Genomic DNA, 16,177 nt, shown 5'->3' on the forward strand with positions numbered 1-16,177 from the left:
TTTCTTTTCAAATTTTCTTTTTTCTCTCTTAAATCTCAATCGAGTGAGACATAGCCACGCCATTAAACAGAGGCTCGGGTCCATTAATGGAGACCTTGGGAGAGAGGTGGACGGCAGATGGAGGTCAAAGGGCTCTCCTCCCGATAAGCACGCGAAGGGGTCTAATCGCACGCCTCCCGTACTCAAATAGCTACCCTGCACGGCGCCTCCTAGCTAATAAAAAGGGGGAGGCGTGGCGGCACGTAAATGGTAAATAGAACGCCCACGGTTTCAACAATACTTGTGTTTCCGATTGTAACGTGACAGCACTTGTTCCAGAATGACTTTGTTGATTGTTAATGTGTGCGCCTTCGCAAATTGGACAGCAAAATTACCACAACATGTTGGTGCCATGTCATGACACCAAGCCAAGTTTCATGATTTTCATGCGTGTTTTGTATTTACGTGAATTAAAAAACCTAGTTTCTCAATATTTCCAGCCGAGCCACGACGCCTAGATGTTTGAATTTCATTCCAATTTCTTGCATGGGACCTAGAAATTTACCCGAGGACACACATGTGATTTTTCAACCAGCTTTGGTGCACTGGAGCATGTGCTTGTATTTCAAATTTGAATTATGCACACAAAGGTGACACGTTCCCTCTCAGAACCACGAGCCTTCTTGAGAGAAGCTCCGGTTTGCAAGAAACATATACCAAAACTTGTTCCTATTCTGCCAATTTTTTTACCACAGCATGGTAGTACCATGACATGACACCATGCCAAGTTTCATGATTTTCAGGCGTGTTTTGGATTTACAAGAATTTTAAAACCAAGTTTCTCAATGTTCTCGACCGAGCCACGATGCCCAGATGTTTGAATTTCATTCCCATTTCTTGCATGTGACCTAGAAATTCACCCGAGGACACACATGTGATTTTTCAACCAACTTTGGTGCACGAGAGCATGTGCTTGTAGTTCAAATTTGAATTATGCACACTAAATGACCAGAAACTCAATTAATGTATAAAAAAGGCTAAACGAACCCGAAATAATTCCAAAATTTAACAGGGCACTCATGTAGTTCTATGTTGCCTCTATAAAGAAACTCAAGGGGGGTAGCGTTTATTGTTTCACACTCAAAGGTGACATGTTCCCTCTCAAAACCACGAGCCTTGTTGAGAGAAGCTCCGGTTTGCAAGAAGCTTATACCAAAACTTGCTCCTATTCGGCCAATTTTTTTACCACAGCATGGTAGTACCATGACATGATACCGTGCCAAGTTTCATGATTTTTATGCGTGTTTTGGATTTACAAGAATTTTAAAACCAAGTTTCTCAATGTTCTCGGCCGAGCCACGATGCCTAGATGTTTGAATTTCATTCCCATTTCTTGCATGGGACCTAGAAATTCACCCGAGGACACACATGTGAATTTTCAACCAACTTTGGTGCACGGAAGCATGTGCTTGTAGTTCAAATTTGAATTGTGCACATGAAATGACCAGAAACTCAACTAATGTATAAAAAAGGCCAAACGAACCCTAAATATTTCCAAAACTTAACAGGGCACTCATGTAGTTCTATGTTGCCTCTGTAAAGAAACTCAAGGGGGTAGCGTATATTGTTTCACACTCAAAGGTGACATGTTCCCTCTCATAACCACGAGCCTTCTTGAGAGAAGCTCCGGATTGCAAGAAGCTTATACCAACATTTGTTCCAATTCGGCCAAATTTTTTACCACGACATGGTAGTACCATGACATGACACCGTGCCAAGTTTCATGATTTTCAGGTGTGTTTTGGATTTACATGAATTTTAAAACCAAGTTTCTCAATGTTCTCGACCGAGTCACGACGCCAAGATGTTTGAATTTCATTCCCATTTCTTGCATGGGACCTGGAAATTCATCCAAGGACACACATGTGATTTTTTAACCAACTTTGGTGCACCGGAGCATGTGCTTGCAGTTCAAATTTGGATTATGCACATTAAATGTCCGGAAACTCAATTAATGTATAAAAAAGGCCAAACAAACCCGGAATAATTCCAAAATTTAACAGGGCACTCATATAGTTCTATGTTGCCTTTGTAAAGAAAATCAGGGGGAGGCAGCGTATATCGTTTCGCACACGAAGGTGACACGTTCCCTCTCGGAACCACGAGGCTTGTTGAGAGAATCTCCGGTTTTGCAAGAAGCTTATACCAAAACTTGTCCCAATTCAGCCAAAAATATACATATGAAAACAGGGTCTAGATTATCCTGAACATCTCGCTACCTAGACCAATGTACTCTGATCTGAATTCAACATAAAATGGATACAAATATTTGAATTGGAGATTGTATGGTATATGTAGTTCATAGTGAAATATGATTACTGCAATATGCATGTTTTTTGTTATCAAGATAATATTTAAATTATTGTATAACTTGACAACAATCGTATTCAAATAAGGAAAATTGATTCAAATTTAGTCCATATGGTAGACAATAATATATATGTTCATAGGGTGGAGTAAAATGTTCATATATGATGGAACATCAAAATGTAGGACTACATCCATTATAAACCGCACGGTCACCTAACGATATATTCGAATTCAACATAACATGGATTCAAAAACTGAAATTCGAGATCCTGGCATTTGTAATCATATAAAAAGGGACATGACTCTTTCTGTTGGTGGGAATTAATTTGTTTTTTGTTGTTGTTGAGGGAAGTGCGAATCGATTTGGTACTGTACACGGTAATCTTGTTCTCTCGATTTTTATTACATTTTTCTTGTAGTTTTTTCAATGACATCTATAGCAATATAGTAAAAGGGGACATGACTCTCTTGTGTCTTGTATGAATTTTTTTTGTACACATTAAGTTTGTTCTACCGAACAAGGAATCCACGCCTTGTTATCCCGAAATTTTCAAGCTCGAATATCTTTTGTCTCATCTGCTTTGGAACTCCCGCCTCTTCAACCCGCGCCGCGCCTTGTTATCCCGAAATTTCGACCCACACGAAAACTCCCTCCTCATCCAAAATCGGTCCCGCAGCCCAGACACGCGAAATCCCCCTTCTACCCCTCAGCCGGAAATGCCAGCTCGATGTCGCGGTGTCAAAACCGGTGTGTGAACGCTGTTAACTTACCCTACATTTCAGACAAGCGCATCCCTAAGCCATGGCTCCCCCATACCTTCCCATTCGCCCCCATTCGTACACCGAGGCCGCGAAACCCCACGCTCCTCCATCGGCCTCCCGATCGCCGCCCAGCCGAAGACTCTTCCCCGACGATGTCGTCCACCGCAACATCTCGCCGTCCCTCATCGACCGCACCAGATGAGGATCCGCCGTCGATCTCGTCGTCCCACCGGATCAGCCGCCCCATCCTCCACATCCAAGGAGCTTCCCCGATGTTCGCCTCGTCTATCACGCCACGTCCATCCCCATAGCGCCGTCTTAATCTGCCCCATAGGAACAGCAGCACCCTCACCAATTTCTCCGATGAACCAAGGCCCACTTGGCGCCACCAAGGAGGTTCTGCACTCACTGCTGCATTTTATCTTTTATTTGATCTCACGGGGCTGCCGGTGCTCGATACCGAGCAGACATGGCGGGTCTCCATCGACGGCGCCGTCGCTGGCCACTTCATCCACGCGTCTCTCCCCCATGAAATTGCTTCCTCGACGGCGACTTTTACACCGGCACTAGCTGCAGCTACTCCAGCTCTCGCTCACGTTGCTGCTGCTGCTGCTCCGGCTCTCGCTCGCGTTGCGGCTCTTTTCTTGCTGTCGGTCGCGCTGCTGCACTGCTCTTGCTTTCGTTCGTGCTGCTGCTCTTCTCTGCTATTGCTGTCGGTCGCGCTGCTGCTCCACTCTTGCTCTTGTTCGTGTTGCTGCTCTGCTCTTGGTCTCACTCGCGCCGCTGCTGCTGCACGACCTCCGGCAGCTACATGAGTTGCTGCTTTAGCACTTGCTCGCGGTGCTATTGCACGACTTGCTGTCTGCTAGTGTGTTCCCTGCTAGAGTGTTTGCTGATTTAAACCACCGCTTCTCTGCTACTAGTGCTGATTTAGTTCACTGCTTCACATGATTTACATCTAGCACTTTTTGGTGTTGTATTTACATCATCTATTGCAGATGATATTAGAGTCCCACTTCACATTAACATTATCTGTCTTGTCCTGTTTCAGCCTCGCCGTCGTACACCTCATCGGGGCTGCTCCAGCGATGGAACCGTCCATCACAGCGGAGCAGTACCCTCGGCGCCGTTCCAGAGGCCTCAGATCTTCTTCCCCGCCTCCGACAGACACACCAGCATCACCATCCTCCACATCCAACCCAATGATGCTGAGGTCGACAAGGCTATGCCAAAGAGGTTGTACACTTGTTGCATCACTTTGTTACTCTGCATTCATGTTGACCTCTCAGGGATCCTTTGCTATGGAACTACTATGGTACTACTATTTGTGCATTTGGTTAGAAGGAGTGGAGCAAAGCAAAACTGGAGGATTTTTTCCTTTGGTGTCTCTTTCAAAGAAAAAATGTAGGAATTTTAATATCCACTTGGACGTCCTTTTCAAATTAATATGCATGAAGAACATGACTAATTGCATTATTGGCATAATGAGATTCTTATTTTTTTCATTTTCACATGGTTTGACTTTAATTTGACCATGTTTCTCCATTCATGTGTTCTTCCAATTCATGTGAACCAAACACCCAGGTTGACAGAAATCCAATATTTCCAAATGCTCTATTTTGCACGTGCATTCCTATCCTATTCCTGTGTTTTTCGTGTCCCTGCGTTTATAGAATCCTCCAATTCTAAGGAGCCCTTATAGATTTACTTCATTTTCAGATAGGCGTGAAAGAAAACTCTGTCTGTTATGTCCTGCTCCTGCCGTGCCATCATCCACCCCACCTGAGGTGCACCATCGACAGAAGCGTTCACTGCAGCAGAGATTCCCCTTGTAGACTTTCTTTCGCCGCCTCAGATCATCTTCCCCATTACCGGCAGCCACGCCAATTGCATTACCATCATCGACTGAGCAGATGAACGTGAGGACTACATAGTTCCGGAAGAGAGGTCGCAGTCTTTTGTGTTTGCTTACGTTATACATTGGTTATTATTACCTGCTACTTTATCGTTCAAACTTGAGTTTTAAAATGCCGGTGGGTCTCATATCGAGGCAGCAACGAATGGTATCTGTCTACTATCTGGTTCATCTAGGGTCTTCTATGTGGTTCATGTTGGGTGGGCAACAAACAGTAGATGATCCATCCTCTATCTTTTTAAAACTGAAGCTATAATCTACCTGCTATCATTAGTTTTGGATCTATCCACTCGTTTGCTACCATCAGTCTTGATTTCTACATGCACCCCTTAGGCCTTACAAAATCTAACTATTTTTTTATTATGCATGTCAGTTATTGTACACAATCGTACTGAACATGTAAAGAAAAAGAGAAGACCGTTGCATGGGAATATAATGTCATGCAGACGCCGCTCCATGGTGGGCGAAGTGCCCCCCCCCCCGCCATTCCAGATTGTATTCTAGATGAAGATAACTGTTTAGATGGGGATTCAGAGGGAGCCGGCCACTCCTATTTACCACCTGAGGTGTTTGCTCTAACCTGGCATGCTGATGTCGGTCATATCATGCATATGGCTCCTCGCATTGCTTACATTATACATCTTATATGTCATCAGCTTAGTTTAGATTTGCTTTGTGTGAACGCCACCTGTTTGGTTTCTATATCATACTCCCACCGTTCCTAAATATTTGTCTTTTTATAGATTTCAACAAGTGACTACATACGGAGCAAAATGAGTGAATCTACACTCTAAAATATGTCTATATACATCCGTATGTGGTAGTCCATTTGAAATCTCTAAAAAGACAAATATTTAGGAACGGAGGGAGTATATGGGAATTATGCAATGCTATCTTCTTTAGCCAGGCATCATATACGTGAATCATGCAATGTCATTTTGTTTAGCCAGTCATCGTATATGTGAACTGTATTGTGCCATGTTTTTTTCATAATGTATTCCATTTGTCAACAATGTTTATACATTCATCTAATCTTCATGTGCCTCAACCATTTGAGTCGGTCATAGGAAAATCTAGAGTGAAAATAAGGTCTTCTGAGCAGTCAGTGCTACCTATTGATGCAGATTTCTTGTTGGTTCCAGATAGCTCCTCAAAGGAGGATTCAGAGACAGATGACCAATCGTATCCCCCCCAAGGTGCATGCTCTAACTTGGCAGGGTTATATTGTTCATGTCATGCATATGGTGTCTTGCATTGCCATGACATCTGCTTAGATTAGACATGCTTTGTGTGAATGCCTCCTGTTTGCTTTCTATATCAGATATGTGAATTATGCAATGCCATGTTTTTCAGCCAGTTATCATATATGTGAATTATGCACCGCCATGTAGCCAGGCATCATATATGTGAATTATCTCATGCCATCTTTTTTTTCCATTACGTATTCCATTTGTCGACAATCTGTGTATATTGAACTACTGTTCATGTGTATCAGCCATTTGAGCCGGTTATGGAAAAATCAGGAGTGAAAACAAGGTCTTCAGAGTAGGCAATGGTACATGTTGAAGCATATATATCGATGGTTACAGGGAGCTCCTCGGATGAGGATTCAGAGACAGATGACCAGTCCTATCTCCCACCTGAGGTGTATGCTCTAAGTTGCAATGTTTATATTTCTCATATCATGCATATGGTGTCTTGCATTGCTTAGTTTAGACATCATATGCACAATATTGAATTCCATCTGCTTAGTTTAGAGATCATACATGCGAGTGTGAGCTGCTTAGTATATGAATCAATTATGTCAATTGTATCATGCCACCCTGTATAATTAGACAACATGTATGTGAATTATTTCATCCCAACCTATTTTAGAAAGACATCATATAGTTTTGTCATGTCATCCTGTTTAGATACTCATCATATGTTGAATTATGCCATTATATCCTGTTAAGTTATCCATCATATATCTGAAACTGTGTCATGCTATCTTGTTTAGTTAGGCATCATATATGTGAAATTGGGTCATGTTGTCTTGTTTGGTTAGACAACATATATGTGCATTACCACATCTGTCTATCATACAATGTCTGAACGTTCAATTTCTTTTCTTGTTTATCAGCCATTTGAATTGGAGGGGGTGATGGCAGTATCAAAGGGAGCAAAAACCCGTTCTTCACAAAATACAGTGCTACCGGTTGATGCAGATAGAACCATGGTTGTACAGGCTCACAAACTAGCCCCACCACACATAATCGAGACTCTTCCAGATTGCACACTCATACCGTTGGGCAGAGAACCAGCTACAACCCATCTAACCCCAACCCCAGCGGATAGTAACCCGCTTCTAGTTGACAAAGCACCATGTACACCACAGAGTACCCCCACATGAGCAGTTTGTAAAACAACTGCAATGCCCAAAGCACAAAGACCACCATAGTGAACCCAAACTCCACGTTTAAAGCAGAAGAGCAACTGTTCTCAGGTCAGATTTCGTAGCTATGGTCCATACTCCTTTGTTGTTGCATCACTATATTTACTCATACCAACTAATTTCGAATTTGAAGGATCCAATTGAAACTCCAATGGCGCAACAGGTATGTTTTAAACCTATTTCTTTAACTGGATTGATGTTCTAACTTCTTGCTCTATGTTGATTTCAGTTTCAGTTGTATAAATAGTTATGTTCTCATGTGATGCACATTACAAGTGTTGCCAATGCTATGTAGTTTCTCACACTTATATTCTGTCTATGCTACTGTGTCTTAAAAATATATGAGTTGAACTGTGTCTCTATCTTGATTTGGCAACACAAACTAGAATGATATGGACAATATAGTGACCATACTACATAGATATATGTTTGTTTCATGTTGTTATCCTGTCCACCTTACTACTGAACCGGTTTACCAAAATGAGTTTCGTCTACTACATGCTAAACCTGTGATGTGTCTGCTTGTTTCTCTTGTAGTATGCAAACAGAATACTGGAGAAGAGCACCCCACTATGCAATGGTAGAGAAAGTAATGCAGATAAGGTTCAAGATAGTGCGACATCCCTGTTGGTCTCCAAGAAAGGTGATAAAAACGATCTTGTAGACAGTGAGAAAACCACACGGTCCTACGTTGATGTAGTGTTCGAGTTACTGGCCAGTACCGCTGGCACAAGCTCTTCGAACTCGCTGCCTGAATCACTTCGGCTTCTTCAGTCTCAGCTACAAGCTGAAAGGCATCAGTCAGCTGTGCTACGGCAAGAAGACGAAGGACTGAGGAAGTCCCTGCAGAATTCAGATGCATACTTTCTTGTGCAACAGCAAGTGCTAGAGGATTTAAGCGCCAAACAAGAGAAACTTAATAAGCTTGCGAAGCATCTTGCCAGCATTATGGGTACCCAGGATATTGTTTCTTGAGCTCTTCTGAAGTGGTTTCAGTTCTGGACTTGTTTTGCTACGGCGTTTATTTGCACCAGTCGCCAAGTTTGACAACTAATGTATATGATATGCGGCTTTGTTCCCTATATTTGCACTGGTGACGAACTTTGATGCCAAGTGCATGTAATATGTGTAATAACCGTGATAGCCTAGCGTAACTTGCTTGCTTATTTATTTCCTTGTTGTCTTGTTTATTTGTTTGCTTGTACTTAGTGCAGTTCTTTTTCTGATGTTTGCTAGTGGCCGCAATAACCTATTTTTTAAAACTAGTCCACAATAACCATGGGCTACATATTTACTGTAGTTACCATGGGCCTCCTACGGGCCGTAGAATCAATGGGCCTTCTAAGGGCCGTAGAAATGATGGTACTTCTACAGGCCATAGCATCAATGGGCCTTCTATGAACCGTTTGATCGATCAGCCAAACATGGGCCAATAAAGACCGCATTATGGGTCGTAAACGGGCTAGATTTGGAATCGTCCATTCATAGGCTGACCATAACGGGCCGTTGTTAATCTGTCATATTTGAAGACGCTACAAAAACGGGCCCACGGATTAACGGGCCGCAAACGGGCCGATTGTGACCATGGGCTGAATTTGGCCCACGAGCAGAAAAGGCCAGTAACGGGCCGTACGTAACCGAATGCTGGAAATAAGCCCAAGAATAAATGGGCCCTTAGAAGGCCGAAAGATAACACAGGTTGGAAACGTCCCAATGGAATAATGGGTCGATAATGGGTATAAAGCGGTACACTGTTCATTACGGGCCAGATTCACCACGGGTCGCTAATGGCCAAGAGTTACAAATGGCCTCGTATGGGCTAAAAGACATCATGGGCCATATATGGGCCGGAAGTTACAACGGGCTGGAATCATATTGGATGGCCCAGATGAAGCTGCTGGGCTTAATTCCGGTAGGCCGTAACGGGCCGTGAGTTAGCAGGCCGTAAATGGGCTATATACGAACAGGCCGTTAACAGGCTTTTCGTGGGCTGATCCGTTACCGTTTGACCAAGTCAAACGGGCCGGCCTTTTCACCGGAATGGGCCTCTGTTGGGCCATGCCATGTGACAACGTATCATAGGCGCCTCCTGTCCAATGAATGGGTGACATCTGTTGCAACGGTGAGCCAACACATGTTTCCTCCGGCCGATGACAATTTTACACGTGGAAAATCCTCATTGGTCCGGGCTGTTAGCGGGTTATCGGATCCAACACCGGACCCGATAGCTTAACAGCGACCCATTACAGTGGATGCCACGTGTCGGTCGCCCTTGACGAAAGCACTTCCATGACACGCAATTTATCGTCATGGAAGTGGACACTTCCGTGATGATAATTTTGGTAATGTCATGGAACACTTCTATGACAGCACAAGTATGACTATCTTGATTCTGTCGTAAAATTGTCACGAATGTACATTCATGACAGAACGTGACCTACTATGACAAACATGTATCATCACGGAAGTGTCTTTTTTTGTAGTGTGTGTACCTTACTAATGCTCGTAGTAGCGCCAGGGTATTTGATACTGGTTCTGTTGCTCATATTTTCAACTCGAAATAGGGGCTACGAATTAAACGAAGATTGGCTAAGGACGAGGTGACGATGCGCATGGGAAATGGTTCCAAAGTCGATGTGATAGCCGTCGGCACGCTACCTCTATATCTACCGCCGGGAATAGTTTTAGACCTAAGTAATTGTTATATAGTGCCAGCGTTGATCATTAACATTATATCAGGATCTTGTTTGATGCGAGATGGTTATTCATTTAAATCAGAGAATAATGGTTGTTCTATTTATATGAGTAATATCATTTATGGTCATGCACCCTTGATGAGTGGTCTATTTTTGTTGAATCTCGATTGTAGTGATACACATATTCATAATATTGAAGCCAAAATATGCAAGTTAATAATGATAGTGCAACTTATTTGTGGCACTACCATTTAGGTCATGTTGGTGTAAAGCGCATGAAGAAACTCCATGTCAATGGGCTTTTGGAATCACTTGATACTTGCGAACCATGCCTCATGGGCAAGACGACTAAGACTTCGTTCTCCGGAACAATGGAGCGAGCAACTGACTTATTGGAAATAATACATAATGATGTATGCGCTCCGATGAGTGTTGAGGCTCGCGGCGGGTATCGTTATTTTCTAACCTTCACAGATGATTTGAGCAGATATGAGTATATCTACTTAATGAAACATAAGTCTGAAACATTTGAGAAGTTCAAAGAATTTCAGAGTGAAGTGGAAAATCATCGTAACAAGAAAATAAAGTTTCTACGATCTGATCGTGGAGGTGAATATTTGAGTTATGAGTTTGGTCTTCAGTTGAAACAATGTGGAATAGTTTCACAACTCACGCTGATGGCAGCTAGAACTACGTCGGTATTTCCCCGGAGAGGGAGGGATGATGTAGCATAGCGATGGTAGAGTATTTCCCTCAGTTATGAAACCAAGGTATCGGACCAGTAGGAGAACCAAGCAATACAACGTAAACAGCCCCTACAGACAAATAACAACACCTCACAACCAGTCGAGTTAAAGGGGTTGTCAATCCCTTTCGGGTAACGGCGCCAAAAATTGGTGTGTGATGGTAAAAAGGTTGTAATAGATTGGATAAATAGATCGGAAATAAAATAAAGTGCAGCAATATATTTTTGTATTTTTGGTTTAATAGATCTGAAAATAAAAGCAAGGAAAAAGTAGATTGCAAAGTCAAATATATGAGAAATAAGACCCGGGGGCCGTAGTTTTCACTAGTGGCTTCTCTCGAGAACAATAGCAAACGGTGGGTAAAAAAATTAGTGTTGGGCAATTGATAGAACTTCAAATACTCATGACGATATCTAGGCAATGATCATTACATAGGAATCACGTCCAAGATTAGTAGACCGACTCCTGCCTGCATCTACTACTATTACTCCACACATCGACCGCTATCCAGCATGCATCTAGTGTATTAAGTTCATGGAAAAACGGAATAATGCAATAAGAACGATCACATGATGTAGGCCAGATCCGTTTATCTATATGGCGGTAGATATAGATCTCGTCTTTTTATCCTTAGTAGCAAAGATACATACGTGTCGGTTCCCTTTCGGTTACTGGGATCAAGCACCGTAAGATCGAACCCACTGTCGGGCACCTCTTCCCATTGCAAGACATATAGATCAAGTTGGCCAGACAAAACCCAAATATCGGAGAAGAAATACGAGGCTATAAGAGATCACGCATAAAAGAGATCAAAAAAACTCAAATACTTTCATGGATATAAAAACATAGATCTGATCATAAACTCGAAGTTCATCGATCCCAAGAAACACACCGCAAAAGAGTTACATCATATGGATCTCCAAGAGACCATTGTATTGAGGATCAAGAGAGAGAGAGATGAAGCCATCTAGCTACTAAGTACGGACCCGAAGGTCTACAAAGAACTACTCACGCATAATCAGAGAGGCACGAATGGAGGTGGTGAACCCCATCCGAGATGGTGTCTAGATTGGATCTGGTGGTTCTGGACTCTGCGGCGGCTGGATGAATATTTTGTCGACTCCCCTAGGGTTCTGGTACTTTTGGGGTATTTATAGAGCAAAGAGGCGGTCGAGGGGGCACCCGAGGTGGGCACAACCCACCAAGGCACGCAGAGTCCAGAACTACTCACGCACAACCCACCAGGGGGCACCCGAGGTGGGGACAACCTATTTATGGTGCAACCAGGGCCCATTGCCTTCCTTCTTGCCCATAAAAAGTCTCCGTAAAGTTTCGTGGCATTTGGACTCCGTTTGATATTGATTTTCTACGATGTAAAAAACATGGAAAAACAACAACTGGCACTTGGCAATGTCAATAGGTTAGTACCAAAAAATGATATAAAATGACTATAAAATTATTATAAAACATCCAAGATTGATAATAAAACAACATGGAACAATCAAAAAATATAGATACTTTGGAGATGTATCAGCATCCCCAAGCTTAACTCCTACTCGTCCTTGAGTAAGTAAGTGATAAAATCAGAACTTTTGATGTGTAGTGATGTTCATCAAGTCATATCATATTTCTTTCTTTATAGCATGGACAATTGGACTTTTATGTGATTCAAAGCAATAGTCTAGTTTTGACATAATAATCTAGATACTCAAGCATATCAACAAGCGACCATGTCTTTCAAAATATCAGTGCTAAAACAAGTTATCCCTAGCCCATCATGCTCAAACATTGATCCATTCATGAAACACACTCGAATATTAACTAAACCCAACACTTGAGCACGATCATATTGCCTCCTAGTTGGTGCTTTTATGAGAGAAGATGGAGACTAAAATTTCAAAATAAAAAATTGCATAAAGTAAAAGAAAGTCTCTTCGCAGAGGGGAGTAGGGATTTGTAGAGGTGCCAGAGCTCAAAGCGAAAATTTTGAGATAAAGAACATTTTGGGAGGGGTATCCATCCCACCAACGAAAACGACTTAGAGTTCCCAATACTTTCCATGCATAGATATATCATAGGCGGTTCTCAAATAGAAAGTAAAGTTTATTCCTTTTTCCACCATTACTTTCACTTTCCATGGCTAACCGTATCCATGGGTGCCCTCCATACCAACACTTTCCAAGGAATTTATTATTTGACAACATAAAGTAAATATTTTTTTGAATTTCGGGACTGGGCATCCCTAATACCTTTTCCTTACTCTCGTGCAATGACAAGTGAATAAACACTCATCTTGAGAATAACACATCTAGCATGGAAAATATTAGCCACCCCTCACCCCTCCGCGAGCGAAACAAACTCACAAAAGAGAAGCTTGTTTTGAAAATTAGAGATGGCACATGCAAATTTGCTTAGAACGGCAAAACAATACCGCATATAGGTACATATAGTGGACTCATGTGGCAAAACTGGTTTAATGGATTTTGGATGCACAAGTAGAGGTCATAATTAGTGCAAAATGAAGGCTAGCAAAAAGATGGGAAGCGACCAACCAAGAAACGAATAATCTCATAAGCAAGCATTAAGCATAATTAATACTGAATAATGCACCATAAGTAGGATATAATTTTCATTGCATGATTATTGACTTTCGTGCATGCATAGGGAATCACAAACCTTAACACCAATATTCTTACTAGAGCACAATTACTCATCAATATAACTCACATATCACATCATCATATCTCAAAACTATTACTAAGAATCAAGTTTATTTTGTCCAATGATCTTCATGACATTTTCTTTTACTTTATCCTTCTTGGATATCTATCACTTTGGCACTAATTTTCATGTGTTGCTTTTCATAAGCTCAAAAAAATATAAGTGAAGATCATGAGCATAAAAAAATTTCTTTCTCTCAAAATAATTGAAGTGAAGCAAGTGAGAATTTCTTCAAAATTTTACTAATTCTCAAATAAATCTAAGTCAAGCAAGAGAGCATTTCTTCAAAAATAACAAGCACACTATGCTCAAAAAGATACTCCCTCCATTCTAAAATAGATGACTCAACTTTGTAATAAAGTTAGTACAAAGTTGAGTCATCTATTTTGGAACGGAGGGAGTATAAGTGAAGCACTAGAGCAAGTCCTAGCTCATAAAAGATTTAAGTGAATCATAGAGAGCAATTCTAACAAGTCATGACATAATTTTGGATCTCTCAAAAAGTTGTGTCCCGAAAGGATTGATGACTTAAAACACAAACTAAAACAAGCAAAGACACATATCATACAATACGCTCCAAGCAAAACACATATCATGTGACGAATAAAAAAATTGTCTCAAGTAAAATACCGATAGTTGTTGGAAGAAAGCGGGGATGCCACTCGGGGGCATCTCCAAGCTTAGTTGGTTGCTCATTCTTGAATAATAGCTTGGGATGCCAGGGCGTACCCAAGCTTAAGCTCTTACATCCTTCCTTCATCCATCGTAAGATAACCCAAAACTTGAAAACTTCAATCACAGAAAACTCAACAAAAACCATTGTGAGATCCGTTAGTATAAGAATAATAAACCACTACTATAAGTGTTGTATCAAACCAATTAATATTTTGTTTTTGTATTATACTGTATTACAACTTTTCTATGGCAAAAACACATCAAAGAAAACCATAGAGCCATCAAAATAAGCACACAATACAAAGAAAACAGAATCTGTCAAAACAGAACAGTCTGTAGCAATCTGACTATTTCTTATACTTATGTAACTCCAAAATTTATGCCAAATTAGGACGACCTGAGTAATTTGTATATTGATCTGTTTCAAGTGTAATGGGTATTTTATCGCTCTATGGTAAAAATGGAAATTAATTTCATGAGCGTGAAAGTTTCTATTTTTTTCAGCAAGATCAAACAACTATCACCCAAGAAGATCCTAAAGGCTTTACTTAGCACAAACACTAATTAAAACATAAAAACACAATCATAACAGTAGCATAATTGTTCTAACACTCAAGAACAAAAAGCAAAAAGCAAAAATAAATTTTATTCATTGGGTTGCCTCCCAACAAGCGCTATTGTTTCACGCCCTTAGCTAGGCATAAGATTTCAATGATGCTCACATAAAAGACAAGAATTGAAGCACAAAGAGAGCATCATGATACATGTGACAAACACATTTAATTCTAACATACTTCCTATGCATAGGAATTTTATAAGAAAAAAATTATCAAGACAAGAAACATCTAACATATGCAAAGAAGAGGAATAAAACATTAACGATCTCAACATAACGAGAGGTAATTTAGTAACATGAAAATTTCTACAACCATATTTTCCTCTCTCATAGTAATTACATGTAGGATCATATTCAAATTCAATAATATAGCTATCACATAACATATTCTCTACATGATCCACATGCATGCAAAGTTGACACTCTTCCAAAATAGTGGGATTATCATCAAATGAAGTCATGACCTCTCCAAGCCAACTTTTATCAAAAATTTCATAAGATTGAACACTCTCCCAATAGGTGGGATTATTTTTACCTAGAGTTGACACTCTTCCGAACCCACTTTTAATATTATTGCAAATATATTCATCATGAGGCATAAATAAAATTTTAAGATCATAAGAATCATCACCCCAATCATGATCATTGCAACAAGTAGTCAACATAGCAAAATTAGCATCCCCAAGCTTGGGGTTTTGCATATTATTAGAACAATTGACATTAATAGAATTTATAGTAAAATCATTGTAATCATGCTTTTCATTCAATGAGCTATCATGAAACACTTCATAAATTTCTTCATCACAATTTTCAGATTCATGAATCTCATGCAAAACTCCATAAAGATAATCTAGTGCACTCAACTCACTAGCAATTGGTTCATCATGATTGGATCCTTTAAAAAGATTACAAGTGGATGGGGATCCATATCAATAGATTTTTAGCAAGCGAAGATGCAAGCATATAGAAGGCACATGGCAAAAAAGCAAACAAAAGATCCAACAAAACAAAAGGAGAACGAAGAAGAGACGAATAAAACGGCAAATTTCTGTGAAGTGGGGGAGAGGCAAATGAGAGGCAAATGGCAAATAATGTAAATTGCAAGGAGATGAGATTTGTGATTAGGAACCTGGTATATGTTGAAGATCCTCCCCGGCAACGGCGCCAAAAGTTGGCACGTTGACGGGAGACTATCTTGACTTGATCCTCCCCGGCAACGGCGCCAGAAATTCTCCTTGATGGCAGCTAGAACTACGTTGGTAT

Source organism: Triticum dicoccoides, chromosome 1A (assembly GCF_002162155.2).
Source record: "Triticum dicoccoides isolate Atlit2015 ecotype Zavitan chromosome 1A, WEW_v2.0, whole genome shotgun sequence".
NCBI classification, from domain to species: domain Eukaryota; kingdom Viridiplantae; phylum Streptophyta; class Magnoliopsida; order Poales; family Poaceae; genus Triticum; species Triticum dicoccoides.